At 33.7% G+C, this 20143-nt stretch overlaps 1 protein-coding gene across 2 annotated transcripts in view; it reads right to left on the reverse strand.

Annotated features, from left to right (window-relative positions):
* The window catches only part of LOC128670004 (uncharacterized protein), a 91978-nt gene that overhangs the window by 24970 nt on the left and 46865 nt on the right, over positions 1–20143 (reverse strand). The gene's annotated exons all lie outside the window — the stretch shown is intronic.

A 20143-nucleotide genomic window follows, 5' to 3' on the forward strand; every position in this document is an offset into this window, starting at 1 on the left:
GTATAAAATTAAATGCATAAAGGTATTTAAATAACTACAGATGATAATAATTAAATGTCACTTTAATTCATCACTTTTATTAATGATTTAGATCACATAAGATTAGATAATATTTTTAGATCAGATAAAGAGATTAATAACGTTTTTCGACTCTTAAATTGTGACAAGTAGCTAGATACCAAGCTTCATATCGACTGTTGGTTTTGACATTAGAAAAAAAGTAATGTATGACAGCAAATAATATAGCATCTGCAACTCCGGAGATTGTTATACTTATATTTCGGATCTCTCTTATTCCACGGAATTAAGGTTTTTTAATAAAATCTAACGCTGGCAACCATTTGCATAATATTTTTTCGGTGACTTGATTTTGAATGGAATTATTTTTCTAAAGCGCCGGTTGGTCTTTATTGAGCTCTTGCAGGCGTCTTTGATTTTTTGAATTGAATTGAATTTTGTCGATAGCTAAAAAATACTGCTCTTCAATGAGATAGAGAAAATAGATATTTTTGATGCTCATTTTGCATATTTTATGCAAATGAAGAGTGTGATAAATAAGCTTAGCAATGAAAAAGACAACATAACTAAATAGTGCTGTGTGATTCCGGCTTAGAATAGGACCACTCCAAGTGTTCCCGTGGATGTCCACTATACGTTATGACTATACGATACGATAAAAGGTGACTAAGGGACAAAAGCACTACAATGCCACAATAGCATTCCCAAGGAGGCTTGACGTCAGTCAGGTTGTAAAATTTAAGCCAAAACTTATTACAGTATGTTAAGTTTTATTTCGAGTAGCGACAGGAGACAACGAAATGGAAGGAAACATGCTGTGACATGTGACCCCACATGAGTGGGATAAGGTCAAGAAGAACTAAATAATAGTTTAGAACTTAATAAAGTTGGTGCTGTTGCAGCGGTGATTGACGCACCCTTCTATCTCTCTCATCTCATCTACGATCTCATTGTTACTAACAAAATGGACTATCTGTGTCTGTATAAATGAATTAATTTATTAATTACCAGATGTTGCCCGGGGCTTCGCTCCCGTGGGAATTTTGAGATAGAATATAGCCTGTAGCAATCTTGTACTTGTGTGTAATGTATCTTTCTAATGATGAAAGAATTTTTGAAATGGATTCGGTAGTTTCAGAGTTTATCCGCCTCAAACATACCAACTCACAAACGCTTACCTCTTTTTAATAATAGTATAGATTTTAATATTTAATCAAATACAAACGAAATATTTCCAATAATTCATAATACACTCTCTCATCTGAGCGTATGCCCGGGCATACGTTACTGTTCAATAAATTAGCAGATCCGGATCTGCTAATTTATTGAACAGTAACATCCATTATCATACAAAAGCAACTCTATCTATCTATCTATCACAAAATTTATTTCTGAAGACACGACCTAACTTGACGATTGAGATTATGCAATATCGCCCTTATTGGTAGCGACCTAAGGGATATATTGCTAGAACTATCAGTGTTACAATGATATAAATATCAGATATCCAATATTGACCTGTGGCCTTTATTTACTGTTAGACTGTTACTGTTGTGGTCGCCACTGCGCTCTTTATCGATTATAGTCCAAGTTACAGACGAGTAGGGACTTATAGTACCAACATTGCTATATAGATCATCAGGAACTCGATTCTCACGCAATGCATGATCATATTCATGTAATATCTTTTGAAAGTTTTTAGAAAATTTACAGTGGCAAATTAGATTTAGATCAGATTCAGATATATTTCGTATGGAGTAAGTACTCAAAAATCAACACTCAAATGACTTTAATTGCGGGGAAAGTTTCTTCGCCGAGAAAATCACGCGGGCATAGCAGGTTAAAGGTAGTTGGTCTCTAAGTTTATCACTTAAACCCCTGTACACGGTGACATCGCTCGCATAACAACCGAGGTTGTTCGTATCCGGCAGCCTGTCTAACTCGGCTTATCTCATTATAGCTTTGTCGGCTCTGTTTACCTCGTACTCTATGCAACCGTCAGAGTGTAGTGGTTAGGACGCCTATAGTGACGTCTCCACTATCGTGGAAAAGTTCGCCGACTTTGACTTCGGTATATATTGCTGGTTTTTCATTGCTGTAAACAAAATCACTCATACAAACCATGCAATGTTCATTTTCGTCGAAGTTCGACGATAGCGTGAGTAGGTCAATAGACCACTACAAAACTCGCGTGAAAACTACTAGCGCCAAAAATTTGTCGTCCTTCTCTTGTGTACGTAAGGTGTGTGAGGGTAACTGAGACAGGTTGATTATGCGCGACAGCGCGTCACGCGCGGGTAACAACCGAGAAACGAGATTGTAAGAACCTTAACATCATTATATTTACATGTAATTACTATTTCTATACGAGATTAAGGGCCTGTAACACCACGTTCTGATAAAATACCATATTGTAATCAGGCAGATAGACTAACAGCTGGACAAATCTGATTGAAGTGATTGGCCAGTTAGCGTTATTCAACATTTGTGAAACACATTCTTAAACGCTATCTGTTCTACATGTTACAGATAAACTATCAGATACTTTTGTCAGCAAACGGTAAAACAGGCCCTAACCAATGAACTAGCCTAACTAAGTATTCGTTATCTGAATTTCTACAAGAGTTCACAGGATCAGAAGTGTTCAAGGAATAAAAACAAAACACGTCTTGGAAAGAAGACGCTGAAAGAATTTCCAATTCCCACGGAAAGCTATCCTTGTTCCTCAAAAGAATTAAAATGAACAGAGAATATTTTTGCCTTCTGAGATTTCCACTCTACATTTTGACGGGGAAAAATAATATACCTTTTCGGACCCGGATAAGACGGGTAGAAATAAAAGCTAAATTGATTGTAGGGTGTTCAAAATATTATATTGTCTTCATTCTTGATAAAGTATTTTATTGTTGAAGCGGTTGTGGTGTAATGGTTAAGACGCCCGCCTGTGGATCGAAAGGTCTCAGGTTCGTATCCTACTTGTGCCATATCAGTTTGTATACCAATCTTATTATATAGTAGTTTTTATAGACCACCACTTGCTTCCGGTGAAGGAAAACATCGTGAGGAAACCTACACACTGGTGGACAGTTTAGTTCGCTAGTGTGTATGCAACTACCTGCCACTAGATGGTGGTAAGTAGTCGTAAAAGTCGTGTCAGATGCCTTTAGGCGACTTGAATAAAATCTGACACCAGTGTTAGCACACTCGATATGATGATGATTTTTTGTTCCATATTTATGTCTAACTTTTTAAAGAGGAGAGCAACCTTTAAAATTATATGGATAACTAGCTGCATCCGGGGATTCGCTCCCGTGGGAATTTCGGGATAAAAAGTACCCCATGTGTTATTCCAGGTTATATTCTACTCCTGTTCCAAATTTCATAACAATCGGTCTATTAGATTTTGCGTGAAATTTCACGCACACGTAACAAACATCGTCACAAACGAACCTACGAACTGGTTACACAGTTCGTTTCCGATAAACTTAATTGACAACAAACTGAATCGAATCGTAAAGCGTGGGTTCTCAAAATCACTAATAATTGTTACGATTTCTCAACCCTTTGTTAAGTCACGCGTGGGTTTGCTCCATTGTTTGGACCAATATTCGCTGTCTCGTTATCATTTTATTTTATTCTTTTAAGATTTGATTTATTGATTAACTGCGTTAGTTAATGTATTTTTATTTTTATTGGTTTTATTATAGGTCTTGGCGAAATTAATAAAGCAATTTTATGTTATAGGGGGCACGTAAATAGAAATAATAATATTCAAATAATCACATCAAGTAAGCACGAAAAAAATTGAACAAAAACAAAACACATTCTTCAAAAAAATCTATTATAAATAGAAGTCCATCTGTCGCGTATTTCAGTCTCTCTGTTTGAACGCGACAAACTCAAAAACGACAGATTTTTGTACGCTTTTCACGAAAGTTTTCCTGAGGAAAACCAAAGTTTTCTGGAGGTTTAGGTATATGTGATTTTACCCGAAAGAAGCCAGGACGGGCCACTAGTTACTTATAAAATATGCTAATATTATGAGATGTGTCGAGGACTCATGTATATCAGAATATCCAAATCCTATGACGAATCTATTGTTTTATGTATTAAATGTGCAACAAGTTTTTAAACCTGTTGCACGACAGAACTGACCAATGTTTAGCTAACGTTTGCCACACGAACTCTGATAAATCTATGATGGTGGATGTTGGTCCAACGTTAAACCAATACAACTAATAACAACCCACGCATCTGATCGGAACTAACAATGTTTTGTTAACGACAGAACTAATTAAATCTATGAAGCAACGGTACTCATTTATCTGTATTTTGTCGTACAAGGCGACTAAGGGATATTACATATGCATTCTCAAGGAGTGTTGACGTTACATTTAAGGTTATTTTTTACGCTGACCACGAGCTTCGCGGCGTCACAACCCCGAACGCAACCGGGAACATCCGGAGGTTTGAGAGAGAAGTATGTTAACTGTTACTTTAATCTTTAAAGTCTACCGCTTTACAATTAAGAGATTCCTACTAATCATACAATCGATCAAAATTTTGATTATAAATGACTATCCCAAAATTCGTACTGTAGTGAAGCCCGTGGTTACTTCGTTTGGTTTATTTAAAAAAGGTTAACGCCGCACATAAAAGACACAAACACGATTTACCATAAACTATACTTAATATAGCTGGATCGTGTCAGTCCCTAGGTCTTTAAACTATTGAGGCCGGTTTTAGTACAGTAAGGGCATCGTTTGTGCCCGCGGCGGGTCACGATTCCATTAGATAGGATCCAGAGCATCTGTGAAAGTCTAGGTTGTAAATCTGTTTAGTCCTACAACGGCTCGGAGCTGGGCTAACTCCAATTCTAGACTGTGTTGCTTCCTTGTACGTTTTGTTTATTCATGTCAATTGTAAATTAGTGCATATAACTTGTAACTTGTTTCTCGTTTGATACAATAAAGCCAAATTTTAAAATAGCTACAATAATAATTGTTAAAGGTTTAATATTTAATATTCTAAAATAATATTTGTGTATTTTACTTTGGATATCGATTTGTATGAGCAACATACAAAAGCTGCTTTCGCATATTTAGAGAAAGGGAATTTTTAATACAGCTAAAATAAGTATTTTTTAACTAATGTACAAATTACGATATAATGTTAAATAACCATTGAGTTTAACGTTGACTTTAACCTGCGCAGAAGTAAGCCATTTTACGAATATCTGAACGACGACGACGGAGCGCAGGTTAAAGTTAACATCAAAATTGACTGGTGAAGCCCACTCTAAGTAGATAAATATTAGGGCATGGATGAAAAACTACAATTTTAACTATTATACCAGATATTTGACCGAAAATCAAACGCACATAAATCTAAATACCTTATAACAAAATAGTTAATAAAAAATCATTACAAAATTGACCCGACAGGGCATCGAACTCAGGACCTAAAATGTAGAAGTCCGGCCACTGAGCCACAGAGGTCGCCATCAGTAGTCAATGTATGTGATCGAATGAAACCAAACCTATAAAGAAAGCATTAGTGAGGCTTCTATGTCAAAACACGAAAGACAAAATCAATATCGGTGTTGTGTAGTATGACAAAGAGTATACTCAAACAATCACACAGTGTAGCCGGCATAAGGCGAAAAAGTTTATTTATTAGACAAAAAAACCCCCGACTTTCAATATTTGTTTCGCTACAACTTTTAAACGGCTGAACCGATTTTGATCAAACATATCTAAAAACCACCGCATACAAATAAGCTTTCAAATAAAAGAAACCGCATCCAAATCTGTTCAGCCGTTGATGAGTACGTGACACAGAGGTACACATACAGACAGACACACTTAGCGTTCAAATTTATAACACCCCTCTTTTTGCGTCGGGGGTGAAAAACAAACTCTAATATGACAAAAATACTTAAAACTATTCGGGGATAACAACAGCCGATTTAATATACATTATGTAGGAAAAATGGAAACTTATTTTTGAAAATTATTATAAGATAAAAAGTTCTTTCATTTTCAAATTTTATTTTTCATCTCAATATTATTTTCAAAATTAAGTTAAAAGCATGTGTGACACGTAAAACAAATCCATTTAAATGGAAAATTATATTAAACATGTTATAATTTACCACATAAGTACCTTGTGCTAATATTTTAACCTAAAACGCTCACTTACTGTGAAATCTGAACGAATGTTCAATCATTCAATATATTAATTCCAAAATGGATTAGTTGTGTAAGCGCACATGTATACTATTATTATAAAGAGGTACAAGCGTTTGTGGTTGGTTCGCAGAGCGTTTCAACCGCTGCGGTCGCGCTGTCATTACAATTCTTCAAATTTTAACAAAGACAAGAATGGTTTTTATTTTACTATATGACTTTACATTATTAACTCTGTACTGTAGTAATGTCAATTTTATGAATGATTGATTTTGGAAATTATTCCTTGCTCAAGCAAATTGACGGATTGTAATGACCGCGCAGCCGCAGCGGTTGAAACGCTTTGCGAACTTTGTATGTTTGAGGCGGGTATTCTCCAAAACTACTGAACCGATTTCAAAAATTATTTCACCATTAGAAAGGTACGTTATAGAAGATTTCCATACCTAGGCTATATTTTATCTCAAAATTCCCACGGGACCGAAGCCCCCGGCAACATCTAGTTATAAATATAGTTAGTATAGAAGCATACGTGGTGAATACAATGAGCGATGAAATTCTCATTAGAAAACGACAATATCGAGAACATTCTAAAAAGAAACAAAACGTTTTGCTTGTTAATACCTAATTTACCTCCCATCCAGAGTAGACCGGGATCACGCAGCTTCTCTCTATTGACGCAAATTCATCTTCCATGACATTAAATTATTACATTAAGTCATTATATTATTAATTAAATTACCTTTTTCTGATTGGCCCGGGTCTTGGATGTTTATCTATATATGTATTTGTTATAAAATATAGTATCGTTTAGTTAGTATCACATTACACAAGTCTCGAACTTACTTTGGGGCTAGCTCAATCTGTGTGATTTGTCCTAATATATTTATTTATTAAGCTATCTAAGTAAGTCATAGTGTGTCTTTTATTCTACGTAATGTTTATTACTCTTAAGTACTAATATAATTAATTAGACAACTGACAACTAGGGCACATCACTGATATTTATATCAGATCAGAACTGTATATACCTACATTTATAATCTCCTTGAAGTGGGATATTATAAATGTCGGTATTAGTAGATTTATATAATTACAATCGTATAATACTTATTATTTTAGTTTTATTTTTTAATTTTAACAAATAGCTTAAGTGTGTATATATATATATATATATATATATATATATATAGTTAGTCATTTAACATAAATAAATAGCTACAATGACCTTATTTCTCCCTCGAAGCGAGGTGGTGCAGCAATAAATGAGGTAATTCTCTGAAGTTGAATATTACTTGTATAAGACGAACTTAAGGTAAACTTCGAATATTTTTTGATAATTTATATAATAAAGTGTATACAATAAAGTCATATTACAAAATGTAAAAAGAATATTAAGAAATTCTACATAAATATTTAAAGAAACAAAAAAATACTTATCCTACTCATTTTTTTTTGCATGAATATTTCACTATACATTTTTATCCACTAGCTAATATTGCTTTTAGTCGTGGCATGTGGTTCCGCCCTAGAATAGGACCACTCCACATCCACTCGTGGATGTCATACGAGGCGACTAAGGAACACAGCCTAGGTAGGTGATAGACAATAATATTTCTCAAGGAAGATTGACGTCAGGCAAGTAACCGGTTGTGAAATCACAACCGCCTGACATCTTTAAAATTTAAGGGCACTCCGGGCTTCGCAGCCCCGAATGCAATCGAGATGCCATCCATGCAGAGATGGGCTACCATTGTTTTCTAAATTAAAGTTAAAAATTACAAACAGTAGAAATTATCAATCGATTTGTGAGATAAATCGAGCGCCGTGCTCTCTGACTAAAATTTTATACGCTTGTAAAAGGATAAGCAATTTTCGCCCGGGAATTGTTCAAACAAAGATACTCTTCAGCATTCATGACTTTTGAATGTTTAAACGTAATGTGCAATTGAGAGAATAAACATGCCGACTCAGCGCACAGTGACTATTGGAGCTTCGTTTCTTTCTTTTGTTGGAAGTAGTTATTTAGCATTTGTCCACAATATAGCAAATAGTAAGTTCGAAAAACCGCTGAGCTCGCGAGGAATACAAAATTTAGTTACATCAAGCCAAAAGATAAACGAATGACCTGGAATTATTATTAAGTAGATGTTGCACGGGGCTTCGCTCCCGTGGTAATTTTGAGATAAAATATAGCCTATAGCAATCTGGATAATGTACCTTTCTAATGGAGAAAGAATTTTTGAAATAGGTTCGGTAGTTTCGGAGATTACCCGCCTCAAAGATACAAACTCACAAACGCTTACCTCTTTATAATTATAGTATAGATTAAATAGCGGCCCGTACCTGCTTCGCAAGTCTATGTTACTTCTGAAGATTTTGTTTATCCTTGTGTCAAATTTCATCGTAATCGGTCCGGTAATTTTTGAGGAATCTCTACTGTCAGAATGGATGTTTGATGTGTAAATGTCAGCATTACATTTAAGCTAAAACATGGCTTTATAATCAAATGATCTTATTATTAATCTCTATTATTAAATTCATAAATATTTTTGTAGATTTTATTGTTATGCTAGCTACACACTATCGTTGAACTTAGACTAATGCCGGTACAAATGCACGAACATTGCGTTATTTGTATGAGAGCTATATATACTGTAAGGAAATTCCAGCAATGTACGTCGAAACCGCAAAATTTGGCGCGCCGTTTGCCAGTAGTGTGGAGCCGGCATTTTACTAACAGTGGAAGAAAGTAGACACATTCATAGCTAGTTAAAAATGATTTTATTTTTTATTTTACGTAGTAACCCCACAAACCATTACCTTGTAGCTTATGTTTGTTCATACTCAGATAAAATCACGCCATTAGTTGATCGGTCCGCCATTAAAAGGGCGTTAATGAAGTGCTAACAGTATGAAACATGCGCCGGAATTGAACCAAAAGGTCCCGAAACTGGTAGCAACGACATCTGGTGACATGTAGAGAATCTGAACATGTTTGTTTATATTTATGTAGTACAGTGGTCATCAAAAATGTTTATAATTTAGAATAATATGTATACGACATCTTTTCTCGTATGATTTTCATATTCATTATGTGACGTAAAAATAGAATTTCAATTTCAAACTTTATTTCATACTCAAATTATGTACACTCAACAGGACATCACCGCTAACTATTACCGCGCCATAGAAGTAGGGTAACTCTGCATTAACTTCTATGGCGCGGTAATAGCGGCAAGTTTGCAATGAATTTGGGTAGGTTGATGTGCTGTTGACTGTACATAAAATATTAAATTTCGAGAGGCGCTGAAATGGGTTTTGATGACGAATTGGGCGTAGAAAGTTGAGGAATGAAAGTTCCTTGAGGAGAGAAAGAGGCTTAGGGAGGATTTCCCGAAATTCCGACGAAAAAGCGAGTAAATTATAAAAAAATATCACAATATATACTTAGAAACAATTCGAAAAAATTACTAAATTAACTCTGGTAGTACTTAAACATAATTAATTTGTTGTAAATGATTAAGAAAGGCGCCTTTTAAAATAATTGGGAGTGTCTCTCAGGATTATTCTCAAAACTCGCAAACCTTTGTCAATGTCAATTACCACTTTGAATCAAATCGTATTCAAAACTACTTGAATCTCTTTTACACACACCATAGCCATAAGATTACGAAAATTGCTGATTATGGATAAAAGATGCAAATTTGCAGTACCTACCGAAAGTTAATAAAAATTGTTAAGTTAGATATATTAACTAGTGGCCGAATGTGCTGACTGACACACATATGTAATTACCATAATTAAAATAGAGGTGCGAAGTAGTATTAAGATCACGTAATTAAGGGCTATTATTTAAATCAATTAATTATATGTCAGTTTACTGTCTTTTTCAACTTTTGGTCGCGACTGTACAAGAAATTATAATAGCACTCAGAAGACAGGTGGACGTGAACGAACCACAGATTGCTGTTGCGCGGTATTGGGCGTAAAGCCCGCTAAAACTGGAATTTTCCGGTTACAGTCCATTGGATTTAGGGCTGAAACTGGACATTTTCGCGTCCAGTTTGGCCGACTTGTACATATTAGCGGGAGTTCAAAGAACTCATATCCCGATTATGTAGCACGGGATAATATATTTAATCACTATAACAATAAGAATGATGACCAAGAGATCATTGAGGGTCTATGTAAAAGCTTCCGGTAATTAAGTGTAAATTATATTAATCTTGTGTATAATTATTTTGTCTAGAGTAATTAACTTAGAAAATGATGTTGCCAAGCCACTCAATTAGTAAGTACGAGTAATCCTACTAATATTACAAATATTATAATTATATATATATATAATATTATATATATAAAGTTTGTGAGGATTTATGTATGTTTGTTACTCTTTCATGCAAAATCTACTGAACGGATTGTTATGAAATTTGGTACACGGGCAGAATATAACCTGGAATAACACTAATATTAGTAATAATTTCGGGATAAAAGGTATCCTATATACCTTTTATCCCGAAATTGCCACGGGAGCGAAGCCCCGGAGCGTAGCTAGATTATTATAAGTAGTATTTTTCGCTATTGAAATATTTCAGTACTTATAATAGTATGTAATCAATGGCATCTTATTATTCTTAACTAATTTGAGTCGACATGCGAAGAAGAAGAAGTACTTAAAAATCTACGTGGTAACGCCTTAATTACTTACTGAAGAATAATATTCATAAAAAATATAAAAAATGACGAGAAAGAGTGCCTGTGAAGGTCTAATTTCTGAATAAATGATTTGAATTTGAATTTGAATAAAAAAAATTAATAAAAAATCATATTATTAACGCCTATTGCAATGAAAAAATATTGCATGCATATTTAGCTTCGTTAAAAATTTTAGTCAGTTCTAATCAAGGAAATAATAACTATCGAAATAGTAAAACTTACGTACGTTTACCATAATATATTCCTGACATTCTTGGGCAATCACAAAAAAAATATATACATAAATTAAACCCAAATCATTCAATCGAGAATCAAATTAAATTTCCGAAATAACGTACTTACGGATCTATGAACTTGTGCTCGAGTCAATTTCCATAATGTTATTAAACAATGTTCTTTATAATGGGATTTCAGGCTTCGCTGGGTTAACATTTAATTTATTTAAGCACTTATATGAATATGTATGTTAAAGTTACGATTAATTTTTAAATTGGAAAAGTTTTCAAAGTTAATTATTTTCATACTTGACCTCTTATTCTAGTTGCTGGTAATCCTTCACCTGCTCACTTGTACCTTTTTTTTTATGCAGGGATAATTATGTGTAGACGTACTAACAGAAACTATATTCGTCGGGTAGTACTCTAGTAGTAGCAACAGGACCACTCTGGATATCGTACGAGGAGACTAAATGACACAAAGCCTTAGCAGCTGATAGGAAACAATATCATTCCCAAAGAGAGTAGACGTCAGGCAAGCGGACGGTGGAAATAACACAGCTCAATTTTGAAATTTTGAATTTTGAAATAAAAAATACCCTATGTTCTATTCAAGTTTATATTCTACCCGTGCACCCGAATTTCATAACAATCGGTCCAGTAGATTTTGCGTGAAAGAGTAACAAACATAAACACATATATCCTGACAAACTTTCGCATTTATAATATTAGTGTAATGGTGAGGACCCCGAGCTTCGTGCTTCTAGCATCGAGTACAATCGCGAAGAATACAAAATAAAGTTTTTTTTCAAAAGACATGATGCGTAAGTCTAGACTTTAGCTAAAACTAGTTATGTAAGTCCAAAGCAAGGTTGACGTGATTGAATTGCTTCAGAGAATGGCGCAGTGTGCTTGGCTAAAGTTAGTCTCTGCACAGACAATCAATTAACTGCACTTCTGTTGTTGACACACCGTTTTAGTTTGCCTCTAGTCAGCCTGGAACCTCCGACTGCGCGCTGATGCGAACATTCAATCAAATTAGATTTCTAAGTACCAAACTAGTTTATATTACAACAGAGCAGAATTAATATTATAAGAAGTGTTTGTTTGTGTTAGGGGATAATCTTCTGAATCGTAAAATAAAATAAAATAATTTATTTCCAAAATTATTTCCACAACATAGGAAGATAAATAAAAAAAGTCGACGTTGTTGAAATAACAGACTTTCTATTTGTCTTTTATAATAATCAAATCTACATTTTAAGACAAGTTTGCTATGTTGTATACTTTTTTCAAATTCAAATTCAAATTCAAAATTCTTTATTCAATTTAGGATGATATACATCACTTATTGACGTCAAAAAATTACTTAGTAGACTTAGTCTACTGCCGGCTTCCAAAGCGCAAGTGAAGAAGAAGCGGCGCAACAAACTTCACCGCAGCCTTTTCTCCAAGGACGTCAATTAACAAATATAGGTCTTATATATATATATATATTAAAAATTAGGAGGACGAATTTACATCATTATTAAAAATGTCAAAATTTGAATAAATAAATAAAATAAAAGTTGTATTTCCAATAAAGTTATTGAAAATTGTCACACAAAATATATATATTTAAAATATATATTTTTATTTAAAAAGCTAAATGTATATGTATACTATTTAATACAATAATAACACTTAACTACCTTTATATTGAAGCTTTTTTATTACTGCATGTTTATAATGTATTATGTAAAATCTTTAATCTTTATAATTAAAAATATTCGATAAAAAATATTTAATACTTCTGTCGGCGATTGTACACGTAACCGCAAATGCACAATCCCGCTCGATAATAACCTCTATCTTCAAGCAAATCCGAAAGAAGTCGACCCTAGATGAATAATCCACAATTGGTTTCATTAAAACCATCAACCTTTGCCTTGAGTTCAATTGAGAAATTCTTGTGGAAACATTCTGAAGCGGTGGTGGTGTAATGCTTAAGACGTCCGCCTGTGGATTGAAAGGTCTCAGGTTCGTATCGTACTCGAGCCATATGAGTTTGTATACCAATATGATTCTTATATGTATAGTCGTTTTCATAGACCACCACTTACTTCCGGTGAAGGAAAATATCGTGATGAAACCTGCACACTGGGTCGACTAAATGAATTTTGGTGTCTGTGATCACATTGTATTAAACTTTCTTCTTCAATTCTTTATCTATTGTCACATAATCTTTGAAAATATGTTTTTAATTTTATGCGAGGTAGCGCTAGTGTGCTTGGAGAAAGTGCCTTAAAGTAACGCTAGATGCCAATTCACATTTTAAGCAGTTTTTTGTAACAATTTTTTCTCTTAAAATTAATTGATAATACATTGTTACGATTGTGATTCTGGTTAAAAGTATGGGTATCCCGGTTTTTATCATAATATTTGATTATATTTTTTTTACGATAACAGAAAACTTGCGTCCTACTTAATATTTCTCGGGAACGACAAAGGAATGATCACGAATCAACAAAGTCCATTTCCCAATACTTTCCGTTCGCAATGTAAGTGGTAAATTGGATTTATTCATTCAATGAGAAAGCAATAAAACGCCCGGTTGGCCTCTTTGAACAGCGTCTTTGTCACAACTTTGTAAAAAAAAAAACCTTTGGCCGAAGATGCCCGAAGGTAATAAAAAGGTGCCTAATTAAGGCGCTTCCCTTTATTGTATTTTTACCTTGGAAATGCGACATGGTAGTAATAGGAATGGAAGAGTAAGCAAATTAAAAAAAAAAAAAGAAATTTAGGTTTTTTTTTTGTATAATTAAAGATGTTTGTAATTTTATGATGGCATTACTTTTGTTTCTCGAAATGTTAGATTGCGATAAGCAAGTTAACAAGACATTTTATTTTTATTTGGCATAGGTACATAATAATACTTTCGTAAGATAGAAGTTTGAATAAAAAATTGCGAGAACGAAGCCACAAGCAAAAGCTAGTTACAACAAAAACCATATAATCATAATTATCTCGTATAGTTAAATCTTACCGCGTACAATGTAACAAAAATTTTTTTTTTTTTTTCATTTTCTGACACGACGTGCCTACCTATCGTGGTTGACGGCACACCATTCATATTGCAGCTTTTTGTTCGGTCCTGGTCTGCGTTTTGTTCAGTTAACATTGCGATTTTTTTCTCCCTTTGTGTTATGTGAAATAAAAATGCTAACATTCGCTAAAATTCTCATTTGGAAAAGAATGTATTTTTCCTCTTATAGCTTTAGACAATATTACTAACCCGCTAAATGTTATGGGTGGGTTGCACCAGTACGACATCTTGTCTAAATGTGAGCAGCGGTAGGTTAAAGTCAACGTCGAAGTTGACTAATGCAACTCATAAATGTTGTATATTAGTCATATTATTGGAATGCAATTGTAGCATTCAAAACTAGGTTTGTTTTCTGTAGATGATACAGTCGTAAATAGTGGATGAAATGCTTGTAAAAATTGTTTGTTAGCGTTCGTTGTGACAATTTAGATGCTGATTTCCTATTGGGAGCTGATATAACTAAGATTTACCGATAATTGAAAATTGAGTTTCATGGATTTCTTCGATTTTTCGGCCCGTCCCGGCTTCGATCAGGTAAAGCCACTATAAACCTAAACATACCTCTTGAACCACTCTATTTATTAAAAAATCCGCATAAAAAACCGTTGCTTAGTTGCATACATAGGGATAGATAGACAATCGAAAACACCTTTGATTTTATACTTATAGCGATATTGCATGTTAGTATATAAGTATTTATTTAAACATGCAATATTGAAAAACCATTTATACACAGAGGTTTAACTTACAGAATAGACACTGGAACGGGCCGCTCTTAAAACCTGTGTATTGGACAGTACACGTCTATTCTATTCGGATGACAATTATTGACCTGTCAGGACGGACCTGTCACACACAGCAACAGGGTTGTCACTTCAAACAAAAGTTATTTCTTAATAGTTACTAATACTAAAACTAGTTAGCCTTTAATAATTACAAGGGCTTTATTATATTGAAAGACACTTTTGTTCACGTGGCGTCAACAAATCATATCAATAAAATCTTGTGCAAATAAGAATTTACGCTTGGGCTATAAAAAGTACCCTATGTGTTATTCCAAGTTATATTCTACCCGTGTACCAATAACAATCCGTCCAGTAGATTTTGGTATAGGTACATCCACACAAACTTTCTCATTTATAATATTTGTAGGACATTGCAAAAGCTACTTAGAAACTTGAAAACTTTTCGAAAGCTATACTCACTTTTTCGCTACAACTCGATTTTCCAAATCATATTTATCAGGGCGGATATTTTTAAACCAATTAGAACTTTGAGAAGCCTATCAAAGGCTTTCGCTACACAAAGGTAAAAGTTTCGATGTTACATATTTAATTGGCATCTGTCTGGGATAAGGGGGTGAAGAGAGGGCGAAATTAATTAGGATTTTTGAGTTTAATTCCACGAAAAAAGAAAGAAAATTTCAGTGTTGATTTTTTAAGAGATGTGTTTTTTTTTCTTCGTCATCTTTTGCTTATAATAATAGATATATTTGTAGTGAAATTCAATATTATTATCACATTGAGATGAATTTATTTATATCAATACTGATCTATTTACTAAAGTGAGGGTTGAGAATCAGCGCTGTTACACGCAGTTTTGCGTGTGTAAAGTTTGTGTTATTAAAAATGTTTGTTGGTTTAAATTGTTTGCATGCAATAAAGCTAATTTCAATTCTATTCTTTTTTACTAAAGTAAATAAATCTGTTTTGATTAGATAATCCAACAGACGCGGGGTTTCTGTTGATCATCGTGATCTGTACTTATTCGATTTCATTTATTCTGTGCGTGTAGAAAAGGGACACAATCAATCAAATTGATTCTTTGTGGTTCCCATTGCCGGAGAAGATTGCCTAATTTAATCAGAATAAGCTCGTGTTAGACAAGTGGAGATGTTTTTCCTTTTTTGTGTGCAACTAATTGGTATCCTTTGTCTGTTTATCATTGGACGAACCGTTACGCTTTATTTCTTCTGTCCAATGAAGGGTTACACCTTTGGCGTTAACTTTAACTGCTGATGCTTTGTTAAATGTCATGCCAAAATTGACTGATGCAACCAAACCTAAGATAGTCTAGAAATCAACTGAGAAATTTCGGCTTCATTGAGCGTGATTTAACTTCAAAGAGTTGATTACAGATTGATAGACGGTAAGGACAAGAGATATCTACCTACTTGTAAAGTTAATAAAAGAAAAGTATGTTACAAGGACTCTTTTAAAACTAATTTTTACTTTATGAGTGGGTTGCTTTAATCAACTCTGACGTTAACTTGCGCGCCGCCGAAGGTTAAATAAAAGGGCGTAGGTACTTCGCCTTGTTCTGTGCAGGTCAAAGTTGACTTGGTGGTAGCAATTCATAGAAAAAATTGAAAAATTATATTGCATAAAATTTGATTTGTTGTCTATTTACTGGTAAAAAGCATTCTTAAAATTATAATGTTTCAATGTTGACAATTGTAAGTTTGAAATCATACAAATAGACTATATATATAATATGACTGATTATATTCACAAACGCAACGAAGTTCTGAACACAGAATTTAATTATGCTTGCCATTATTTTTAATGTTAATAGACACAAACTAGGTTTATAACATAAAATAAAACCGAGGTATCACCAGCGTTCTGCGATTGCATCCGTTTAAACTGGTCTTTCAGGAAACTCAAGCCATCAGGAGGAAATCACACCATCAATTTTTGACGACCTCGGTGGCGGTAAAGTGCTTGCCTCTGACACGAGAGATCCCGGGTTCGATCCCCGGTCGGGTCATGATGGAAAATGATCTTTTTCCGATTGGCCCGGGTCTTGGATGTTTATCTATATATGTATATGTTATAAAATATAGTATCGTTTGGTTAGTATCCCATAACCCAAGTCTAGAACTTACTTTGGGACTAGCTCAATCTGTGTGATATGTCCTAATATAAATTTAAAAAAAAGAAAAAAAAGGAGATATTTTATGATTTTAATTCAAACTGCATACATACCTATAACCGCTTATAGAGTCCTTAAGAAGCTACGATGGCAGCCTATCTATAACATTGCGCGTTATAGAGCTACCGTCATTGTTTATTTTTTTTTATTTGCGAAAATAAAAATATATGTTTTTAAGAATCGTAGTAGCAAAGTTCATATATCAAAGTTCATAGTCCTGGATTGGTTGGAATCTATGCTTTTGTTATTTTGTGGTCTGGCGACATGAGTGAATATTATTACGTTTTTCAACTACACTCGTAAAATTGATAGTACTATTTTATGCAAAGCTATGTACAGGTTGTTATAATGTTACGGATTTCGAAAAACAATAAAAGTTAGATTTTCACGATGACTAGCGTGTAGAAAATTGAAAAAACCACAGATATCCATTCTAAATAATATCGGTAATTAGCCCTGAAAAGATTTGCACTTAATTTGTATCCACCTTATATATAAGGTATACTTGTTAGAGCATTTTATTAGATAATATTATATTTTGTTATCACACATCGGCTTCGTTATCGGTAAGTACATAAGCACATCAAGTTACCCTCATGAACCTCTATTGCGCGGTAATAGCGACGAGTTTGCAATAAATTTGCGTTGGTTAATGTGCTGTCGACTGTACCTATATATAGTAAATTTTCTTAGGCGACTATCTCTCATCTCTGCATATTCCCTGTTTCGTTTTGTATAAAAAATAGGTATCTTAATTTTTTTTATTCGGCTGTGATTTTACAACCAAACGCCTGCCTGAGGTCAACCCTCCTTGGGAATGCTATTCTGTGTATCCCTTAGTCGCCTCGTACGACATCCACGGGAAGATATGGAGTGAAGAATAAAATAGGAATTCTTGGGCGGAACCACACGCCAAGTAAATTTTGGCAACGGTATTGAATAAAAAAAGTATATGATATATGGTAGGTAACTTTGCATACGAAATATGTACAGTAAGGTTACTGTTTACTTATTTAAAATGGGGCTTCCCGTTTACTGAGATACTACCACGTGTATATTAAACTTTATGTAAGTTTTATTGTAATGATTATTGAAACCATTGACACAAAAACAGAAACGTAATTGACAATAGTAGAATGGAAATAGCTGTAAATATATGCACTTTAACCTCTTTACGGAGCTATTATACAGCTGTTATATAACTATTTCTGTGTAGCGGTCTAAAGTCGGAATAATAAAAAGAAATTGATGTAAAAAATTATCGATAATCAGTAATTTTTTGTAAGTATAATTTTAGACTTAGATTTTCTTAACATCAGCCAAATTTTGGGAGTACGGGTAAAAATTTAATGAATTTTAAATGAAATACAAGAGTAGGTTAGTAGCAGCACCAGTTAACTTTGACGTTAACGCTAGTTTTGACATGACAGTTTAAACATAATTATGTCACATAATTGCTTCGTCAGCGTAAAATTTTGTATGAATTTAAGTAGTTTAGATTAAAATGTTGTATTTATTGAAGAAAGTTTTATCTTTAAATCCCGTTCAGAAAAACTATGTTTTTCAATATACATTCTGGAGTCACCAAAGGCGTAAATAAAAGACCCAATTAATAGTTTTAATCCATTAGGCTAGGACACCAGATTAACATCGAATGGTGTAGGTATAGTAACCGCACATTAAGTTACCCTACATAGACCTTTATGCAACGGTAATAACGGTGATTTTGCAATGAATTTGGGTAGGTTGATGTGCGCCTCGACTGTACATACAATACATATGTAATATACTTTAGTGTAATTACACGTTTAGAGCACCACATGGACTATAAGTGCACCCATACACATACTTATAGGAGTATTATATGTGTATCAATAAAAGGTGGATAAAATTGAATAATCGCGAAATATAGGCGTCTGCGTATTACCCGTCATATGATATTATGTAATTGGCTTACAATTCAGAGTGCTATGCCGTCTGTTCTCCGAAATTGGTAGAATACGTATGTGTCACTTCAAGTTTTATGGTTTAATTACAGCAAAATTAATACACATATGAATGTTAAATAACAAATTCGTACTAATAATAAAAATGAGAAAGTCTGATCTGTCATTGCCATATAAGAAAAAAATATTCACATTTTTTAATGATATTTCCATTGAACTAAAGGAAAGAAAAGACCTTCCTATAAAAAAGTGAACTGAAGTTTGCCCTGTAAATAATAAATTATGCCGGGAATATATAAATCAGACTCAGACTGAGAAGTCGCAAAATAATTTTAATAATTTACATGTATTCCAACATAATATTGCATATCTATATAAAAAATATATACATATATATATAAAATATATTAGGTATAAAACAAAATCCTCTGCCGCGTCTGTCTGTTGGCGGCAAAATATCAGTGGCCGTTTCGAAACAGAAAAGAATCATAATTTATTGAAATTTCGCCACATTTCAGTGCAACATAGAACCCGTAAAATTAAATGGATTTTACTTCGAAATTAAAAATCATTTTATGCTTGAATGTTTGTTTAATGTTATTACTCATCAATATTGACAAACAACTTTTGAACTTTAAATAACAATCAATTTAAACTTGACTCTTGTTAACAAAATCAAATTAATGTTACACCTTCCAATATAGCGTTCGTTACGAAACGTCTGGTAACAATTTGATGTAATTAATCAACTCTTAAAGAAACATTTGAGTCTAGCTTTTGCCTGCGGCTTCGTCTGCGTTTATTACTATTGGTACATACATAACTTATTTTTGTTAATATCTCAGGTTCTAAGCAACATATCGCGATGGAACCAATACCAGTGGTCGAAGTGCGGCTTTGCATTTCCCTTCTCACCCTCGAATCGATTCGAAGTGAGACGCAGCGAACCAATCACATTGCACCATTGTGACGTAACGACAAACACACTGCAATTCAATTTTAAGCTAGACCATCTACTATACAATTGTGAAAACCGCA

This window comes from Plodia interpunctella, chromosome 5 (assembly GCF_027563975.2).
Source record: "Plodia interpunctella isolate USDA-ARS_2022_Savannah chromosome 5, ilPloInte3.2, whole genome shotgun sequence".
NCBI lineage: Eukaryota > Metazoa > Arthropoda > Insecta > Lepidoptera > Pyralidae > Plodia > Plodia interpunctella.